Source organism: Schistocerca nitens, chromosome 8, assembly GCF_023898315.1.
Source record: "Schistocerca nitens isolate TAMUIC-IGC-003100 chromosome 8, iqSchNite1.1, whole genome shotgun sequence".
Classification (NCBI taxonomy): domain Eukaryota; kingdom Metazoa; phylum Arthropoda; class Insecta; order Orthoptera; family Acrididae; genus Schistocerca; species Schistocerca nitens.
In genome coordinates this window covers 370,366,663-370,374,865 of record NC_064621.1, presented here as the reverse complement: position 1 = coordinate 370,374,865, position 8,203 = coordinate 370,366,663, and the positions used below count along the sequence as shown (strand labels likewise).

Sequence of the window (8,203 nt, the reverse complement as noted above, 5' to 3'; positions counted from 1 at the left end):
TTAGACGAACAGTTGGTAACAAGTAGGTTTTTTAAATTGAAATACAGAACGTAGGTACGTTTGAACATTTTATTTCGGTTGTTCCAATGTGATACATGTACCTTTGTGAACTTATCATTTCTGAGAACGCATGCTGTTACAGCGTGATTACCCTTAAGTACCACATTAATCCATTAAATGCTCAAAATGATGTCCGTCAACCTCACTGCATTTGGCAAAAGTTGTAAAGACATTCGTCTCAACAGCGAGTAGTTCGCCTACCGTAATGTTCGCACATGCATTGACAATGCGCTGACGCATGTTGTCAGGCGTTGTCGGTGGATCACAATGGCAAATATTCAGCTTTCCCCACAGAAAGAAATCCGGGGACGTCAGATCCGATGAACGTGCGGGCCATGGGTGCTTCGACGACCAATCCACCTGACATGAAATATGCTATTCAATACCGCTTCAACCGCACGCAAGCTATGTGCCGGACATCCATCATGTTGGAAGTACATCTCCATTCTGTCATGCAGTGAAACATCTTGTAGTAACATCGGTAAAACATTACGTAGGAAATCAGCATACATTACACCATTTAGATTGCCATCGATAAAATTGGGGCCAATTATCCTTCCTCCCATAATGCCGCACCATACATTAACCCGCCAAGGTCGCTGTTGTTCCAATTGTCGCAGCCATCGTGGATTTTCCGTTGTCCAATAGTGCATATTATGCTGGTTTACGTTACCGCTGTTGGTCAATGACGCTTCGTCGCTAAATAGAACGCGTGCAAAAAATCTGTCATCGTCCCGTAATTTCTCTTGTGCCCAGTGGCACAACTGTACACGACGTTCAAAGTCGTCCCCATGCAATTCCTGGTGCATAGAAATACGGTACGGGTGAAATCGATGTTAATGTAACATTCTCAATACCTATATATGACGGTAGTGTCTGTTCCCGAAAGAACAGTTACCGTGGATGACCATGCAGCTTTGCTAGAAATGAAATGATAATTAAATGGACACCCTAGCTGCAAACAGGCGTTGATGTACTTCATTGGGGACATGTTGAAAACGTGTGCCCCGACCGGGACTCGAACCCGGGATCTCCTGCTTACATGGCAGACGCTCTATCCATCTGAGCCACCGCGGGCACAGAGGATAGTGCGTCTGCAGGGACTTATCCCTTGCACGCTCCCCGTGAGAAGTACATCAACGCCTGTTTGCAGCTAGGGTGTCCATTTAATTATCATTTCATTTCTAGCAAAGCTGCATGATCATCCACGGTAACTGTTCTTTCGGGAACAGACACTACCGTCATATATAGTTAAAATATGGCTTCCCGGCCATTGACCTTCTTGTGCGAACGCACACGCTATGCCCGAACTCGTACGGGACTTGGTAGATTAATCCGCCTCGAGTAATGAGTATGATGGGCAAACATCTATTAGGCGCACTACGAATGTAGTGGTGTGGACATGTATGGAATGTGGTTCAAAATGGTTCAAATGGCTCTGAGCACTATGGGACTTAACAGCTATGGTCATCAGTCCCCCAGAACTTAGAACTACTTAAACCTAACTAACCTAAGGACATCACACAACACCCAGCCATCACGAGGCAGAGAAAATCCCTGACCCCGCCGGGAATCGAACCCGGGAACCCGGGCGTGGGAAGGGAATGTGGATCTCACGGGGAGCGTGCAAGGGATAAGTCCCTGCAGACGCACTCTCCTCTGTGCCTGCGGTGACTCAGATAGATAGAGCGTCTGCCATGTAAGCAGGAGATCCCGGGTTCGAGTCCCGGTCGGGGCACACGTTTTCAACATGTCCCCAATGAAGTACATCAACGCCTGTTTGCAGCTAGGGTGTCCATTTAATTATCATTCTCAATACCGACGTTTTTGAGATTCCCGATTCTCGAGCAGTTTGTCTGCTACTGATGTGCGGATTAGCCGCGACAGCAGCTAAAATACCTACTTGGGCATCATCATTTGTTGCAGGTCGTGGATGACGTTTCACATGTGGCTCAACACTTCCTGTTTCCTTAAATGACGTAACTATCCGGCGAACGGTCCGGACACTTGGATGATGTCGTCCAGGATACCGAGCAGCATACACCCGTTGGGCATTTTGATTGCAATAGCCATACATCAACACGATATCGACCTTTGCCGCAATTGGTAAACGGTCCGTTTCAACACGGGTAAGGTATCATTAAGCAAATACCGTCCGCACTGGCGAAATGTTACGTGATACCACGTACTTATACGTTTGTGACTATTACAGCGTCATCTATCACAAAGCGAAAAAAGTGGTCCAACTAAAGCATTCACATTTCTTTACGTACTACACGAATATGTAATAAAATATGGGGGTTTCTATTTAAAAAAAAACGCAGTTGATATCCGTTTGACATACGGCAGCGCCATCTAGCGGGCCAACCATAGCGCCATCTGGTTTCCCCCTTCAAGCTCGACCAGTTTCGTTCATTGTAGTTTTTTCGTTTGATGCTTATTTCGTGAGTTAGGTGCCCTGTAACTATCAATGGACCACCCCGTGTACTCGACAAGAGCTAGTAACATCACTAAACACGAGCAGCATTAATGTCCCTGGTTGGCCGTTCCGCCTGTCACAGAGAATTGCAGCTCTAATCATTTACATGCCCGCTGAGGTTTTGTGCGTGCACGAAGTTAGAATAACCTCCGACTATGTCTTCTGCAGGTGTTGACAGAGGTGAAAATTACCGAACTATCAGTTTAATAAGTCACAGCTGCAAAATACTAACTCGAATTCATTACAGACGAATGGAAAAACTGATAGAAGCCGACCTCGGGGAAGATCAGTTTGGATTCCGTAGAAATGTTGGGACACGTGAGGCAATACTGAGCATACGACTTATCTTAGAAGAAAGATTGAGGAAAGGCAAACCTACGTTTCTAGCATTTGTAGACTTAGAGAAAGCTTTTGACAATATCGATTGGAATTCTCTCTTTCAAATTCTGAAGGTGGCAGGGGTAAAATACAGGGAGCGAAAGGCTATTTACAATTTGTACAGAAAGCAGATGGCAGTTATAATAGTCGAGGGACATGAAAGGGAAGCAGTGGTAGGGAAGGGAGTGAGACAGGGTTGTAGCCTATCCCCGATGTTATTCAATCTGTATATTGAGCAAGCAATAAAGGAAACAAAAGAAAAGTTCGGAGTAGGAAGTAAAATCCATGGAGAAGAAATAAAAACTTTGAGGTTCGCCGATGACATTGTAATTCTGTCAGAGACAGCTAAGGACGGAGGAGCAGTTGAATGGAATGGACAGTGTCATCTATGGCAATGTTATTCAATCTGTATATTGAGCAAGCAATAAAGGAAACAAAAGAAAAGTTCGGAGTAGGAAGTAAAATCCATGGAGAAGAAATAAAAACTTTGAGGTTCGCCGATGACATTGTAATTCTGTCAGAGACAGCTAAGGACGGAGGAGCAGTTGAATGGAATGGACAGTGTCTTGAAAAGAGGATATAAGATGAACATCAACAAAAGCAAAACTAAGATAATGGAATGTAGTCGAATTAAGTCGGGTGATGCTGAGGGAATGAGACACTTAAAGTAGTAAAGGAGTTTTGCTATTTGGGGAGCAAAATAACTGATGATGGTCGAAGTAGAGGGGATATAAAAAGTAGACTGGCAATGGCAAGGAAAGCGTTTCTGAAGAAGAAAATTTGTTAACATCGAGTGTAGATTTAAGTGTCAGGAAGTCGTTTCTGAAAGTATTTGTATGGAGTGTAGCATGTATGGAAGTGAAACGTGGACGATAAATAGTTTAGACAAGAAGAGAACAGAAGCTTTCGAGATGTGGTGCTACAGGAGAATGCTGAAGATTAGATGGGTAGACCACATAACTAATGAGGAGGTATTGAATAGAACTGGGGAGAAGAGGAGCTTGTGGCACAACTTGATTAGATGAAGGGATCGGTTGGTAGGGCATGTTCTGAGACATCGAGGGATCACCAATTTAGTATTGGAGGGCAGCGTGGAGGGTAAAAATTGTATAGGGAGACCAAGAGATGAATACACTAAGCAGATTCAGATGGATGTAGGCTGCAGTAGGTACTGGGAGATGAAGAAGCTTGCACAGGACAGAGTAGCATGGAGAGCTGCATCAAACCAGTCTCAGGACTGAAGATCACAACAACAACAACATATCTTCTGGGTGCTTCACTTTTTCGTCAGGCAATACACATAAAATGATTGGAATGTAATTAATGAAAAAATTACATTCAGTCTTATCAGTTGCATTTAGTCTTGTGAAAACAGTATGTTACTTTTAATCTGAACCCAATTTTACGACGAGTATGTTTACATTATTGAACCAGAGAGCTAGTTGTATCGATCGTGTGCTCACTTTCAGTATTTAAATGTAGAAATCAATGTATTTGCAAAAATTATACCGCACATTACACAGCAGTTCGCTAATGAATCTCCTGTTTCGCCATCATGACGTCGTGTGTAGCATGTATGATGTGGTAATAAAAACTCTCTCTCGGAGTGCAGTTGCTGAAAATTGGAGTACTTACCTTAACATAACTTCTCAGGGACATAAAATGTGACTCGTCTTACTGCCATAACAGACACTTTAAAGAGGCGCAGACTCGAGGTTTGATTACGCTTGTCTTCATTTCGTGCGTCTGCGGTTGTTTCAGCCAGACACTGCTCCATAATAACGAGTAATTTAGGGACTGCCACTTCCGCGAACAGGCAGCTGGTACAAACAGTCATTAGGCGAAAGTGCACGCCGTCTGTTTCCTCCTGGGTGGGCTGAATGTCTTAATTTTCTCAAACCCGTGGCTGCAGGAAATTCTAGACTCGTTCGTTGAGGAATGGCGTAAAGCTAATACATGCAATTAGATGTCTTCCGCAGTACTTTGCAAACTGTAAAACCTTTGTTTTGGTGTCGTTTTCGTTACAGTAACGATTGCACCACATACAACTAATTACGACTCGGCACCTCTGTTCTCTTCGTACTCTTGTGATTTTTTTTCTTGTTTTCGTGAACAGCGAGACTAGAATACGTTGAATCCATTCTGTAATTACAGAATTAAGCTGTTTGTTCTTGCGTCAGTAGCATACGTTTTGTCCGAAAACTTTAATTTTTTCTTGGAGAACAAAGGCTATTGCTTTTCCACTTAACCATGTTCGTTGTTTTAATTTATTTTCAGTCGATTTAGAATAAATTGCGGCATCATGTCCAGGTAGTTTAGTATTGTTATCGATGTGATACACCAGTCCAAGTACAATCTGTTGATGTATCTTCTAGTGTGATATCTACAAATCCGGCAGTTCCCTAAAAATACCGTAACTTTCACTCACGAGCGAAGATAACAATGCACGTATAATAAGAGAGTATCTTTTCTACATCTACATCCATACTCCGCAAGCCACCTGACGGTGAGTGGCGGAGGGTACCTTGAGTACCTCTATCGGTTCTCCCTTCTATTCCAGTCTCGTATTGTTCGTGGAAAGAAAGATTGTCGGTATGCCTCTGTGTGGGTTCTAATCTCTCTGATTTTATCCTTATGGTCTCTTCGCGAGATATACGTAGGAGGGAGCAATATACTGCTTGACTCCTCGGTGAAGGTATGTTCTCGAAACTTCAACAAAAGCCCGTACCGATCTACTGAGCGTCTCTCCTGCAGAGTCTTCCACTCGAGTTTATCTATCATCTCCGTAAAGCTTTTGCGATTACTAAATGATCCTGTAGCGAAGCGCGCTGCTCTCCGTTGGATCTTCTCTATCTCTTCTATCAATCCTATCTGGTACGGATCACACACTGTTGAGCAGTATTCAAGCAGTGGGCGAACAAGCGTACTGTAACCTACTTCCTTTGTTTTCGGATTGCGTTTCCTAAGGATTATTCCAATGAATCTCAGTCTGGCATCGCTTTACCGACGATTAATTTTATATGGTCATTCCATTTTAAATCACACCTAGTGCCTACTCCCAGATAATTATTGAATTAACTGCTTCCAGTTGCTGACCTGCTATATTGTGGCTAAATGATAAAGGATCTTTCTTTCTATGTATTCGCAGCACATTACACTTGTCTACATTGAGATTCAATTGCCATTCCCTGCACCATGCGTCAATTCGTTGCAGATCCTCCTGCATTTCAGTACAATTTTCCATTGTTACAACCTCCCGATATACTACAGAATCGTCCGCAAAAAGCCTCAGTGAACTTCCGATGTTATCCACAAGGTCATTTATATATATTGTCGATAGCAACAGTCCTACGACATTCCCCTGCGGCACACCTGAAATCACTCTCACTTCGGAAGACTTCTCTCCATTGAGAATGACATGCTGCATTCTGTTATCTAGGAACTCTTCAATCCAAACACACAATTGTTCTGTATAAGAAAATATTTCACAAATGACACCCCCAATTTCGAGCACCAAGGAAGAAACCTCTCTACAATACTGAAATATAAAATCTAAACAGAGCAATCATCTAGACTACAAATACAGTGGTAACAATTCATGATTTGAAACAATCTTACAACACACAACATGTCAAATGTTACTTCAGAAATTTTAAATTTGACTAGGCGTCCAGTTTTCAACAGTTTTAGTTCTTCAAAATGATTAAGAAAAATAATATTATAGCTTTTGTGAAGCATCCATACTAACTGAAAGAGGTACTGTATTTCGTAGGGCACAATCTTGCTAAATGAGATTCATCTCACCCTGTAAATACGTTCCTATCGCAATAGCATCATTTCTGTGTTTCAGAGTCTACTTGACTCTATAATTAAAACAAGTTACTATATCTACCCACACAAAATCTCAGCCAAGGTAGCTTCATTCACAAAAATTACAATTTTTATTATTTTCTGAATACTTGCGTCTAAATAAGTAACTACCATGTTTATGTTTTGTCTTCTGACCTTTTGTCTCAAAGAAGATCGTACAACGAGCTTTACTCTATTTTTTGTCATAGGTTCTGAGATCGAAATGCAGTTTTGAAATCTTTTTTACATTGAATTAAACGTATGTTCTCATCGCCATTTTGCGTTATTAACAGGCTAATTTGATAATGTCAGTAAGTTGCAGTTCACGCCACTCCTAAACACCGATAAAATAAAACAGTTGGAGTCAGTTAGTGTTGCTGCGTGGTCATATTATTTTGCATACATATTATGGTATTCTAAGTTAATTTTACCTTCTGTTGACTCACGTTTTTCCTGTTTTAGAAAACTAGTCGGAAAACCAGAGGTGGTCTGTCGCCAAAGAAAATGAAGGTTCAGATGGCTCTGAGCACTATGGGACTTAACTTCTGAGGTCATCAGTCCCCTAGAACTTAGAACTACTTAAACCTAACTAACCTAAATACATCACACACATCCATGCTCGAGGCAGGATTCGAACCTGCGACCGTAGTGGACGCGCGGTTCCAGACTGTAGCGCCTAGAGCAGCTCGGCCACTCTGGCCGGCAGAAATTTAAGAAATTGTTTTATTGTTATATATGTAATCAAACCTGTGCTTGGATTGTTAATGTGCCAGGACCGTAAATAACATGGCAGACGTTTTGGGGTATTGTGTATCAAATGTCGAATTTAATCAATTAAAATTTGTTAAGTTTAATTCGCGTGTTTAGTTTTACTTAGTAAGAACCTAGACACTGAGTTTAGTCAGTATTTGCGAATAAAGATAAGTAAAACTTACTCAGAAACAATGTGGAAAAATGTAGCTGCAGTTACGGGTATGACGCACGTATCTTGACGTATGTATGGATGGAAAATTCCTGGAGCATATGCCGGAACACCGGCTGTGTGACGACGTCACATGAAATAAAACTACCACCGATTCGGCTGCTGTTCCAGGCTTCATCAGGATGGAGCTCAAACAGTTACACCTCTTTTCAAATTTCAATTGATTTTCTATAAATAGATAGGTAACTTATTCAAACAATCAGTAACTGTAATTACAAAACAACTAGTGTTACATTTCAGCACGAGTCATATCTTTCACCTACTTGTAACTACGTGTCAAGCGACATCGACTTCGAACGCTGCAGATCGACTCTGATGAGCACGTTGCAAGGCTAACAACGAAAACTCGAAGCCGTCGCAAAGGAAGCATACTTCTCATTACTATGCTTCTGGTATTCTCGAATGAAGCGTCTGAGAAACAAGACGACGTGGTCATTCGCGACGGAGCCCTTGGA

The 8,203-nt window shown here is 42.0% G+C and overlaps 1 non-coding gene across 1 annotated transcript; it reads right to left on the bottom strand.

The window, feature by feature from the left end:
- Nucleotides 1–1,063: 1,063 nt before the first annotated feature.
- On the bottom strand, nucleotides 1,064–1,138 carry Trnat-ugu (transfer RNA threonine (anticodon UGU)). The gene has a single exon. It is a non-coding gene; the product is annotated as a tRNA-Thr (tRNA).
- Nucleotides 1,139–8,203: the final 7,065 nt, after the last annotated feature.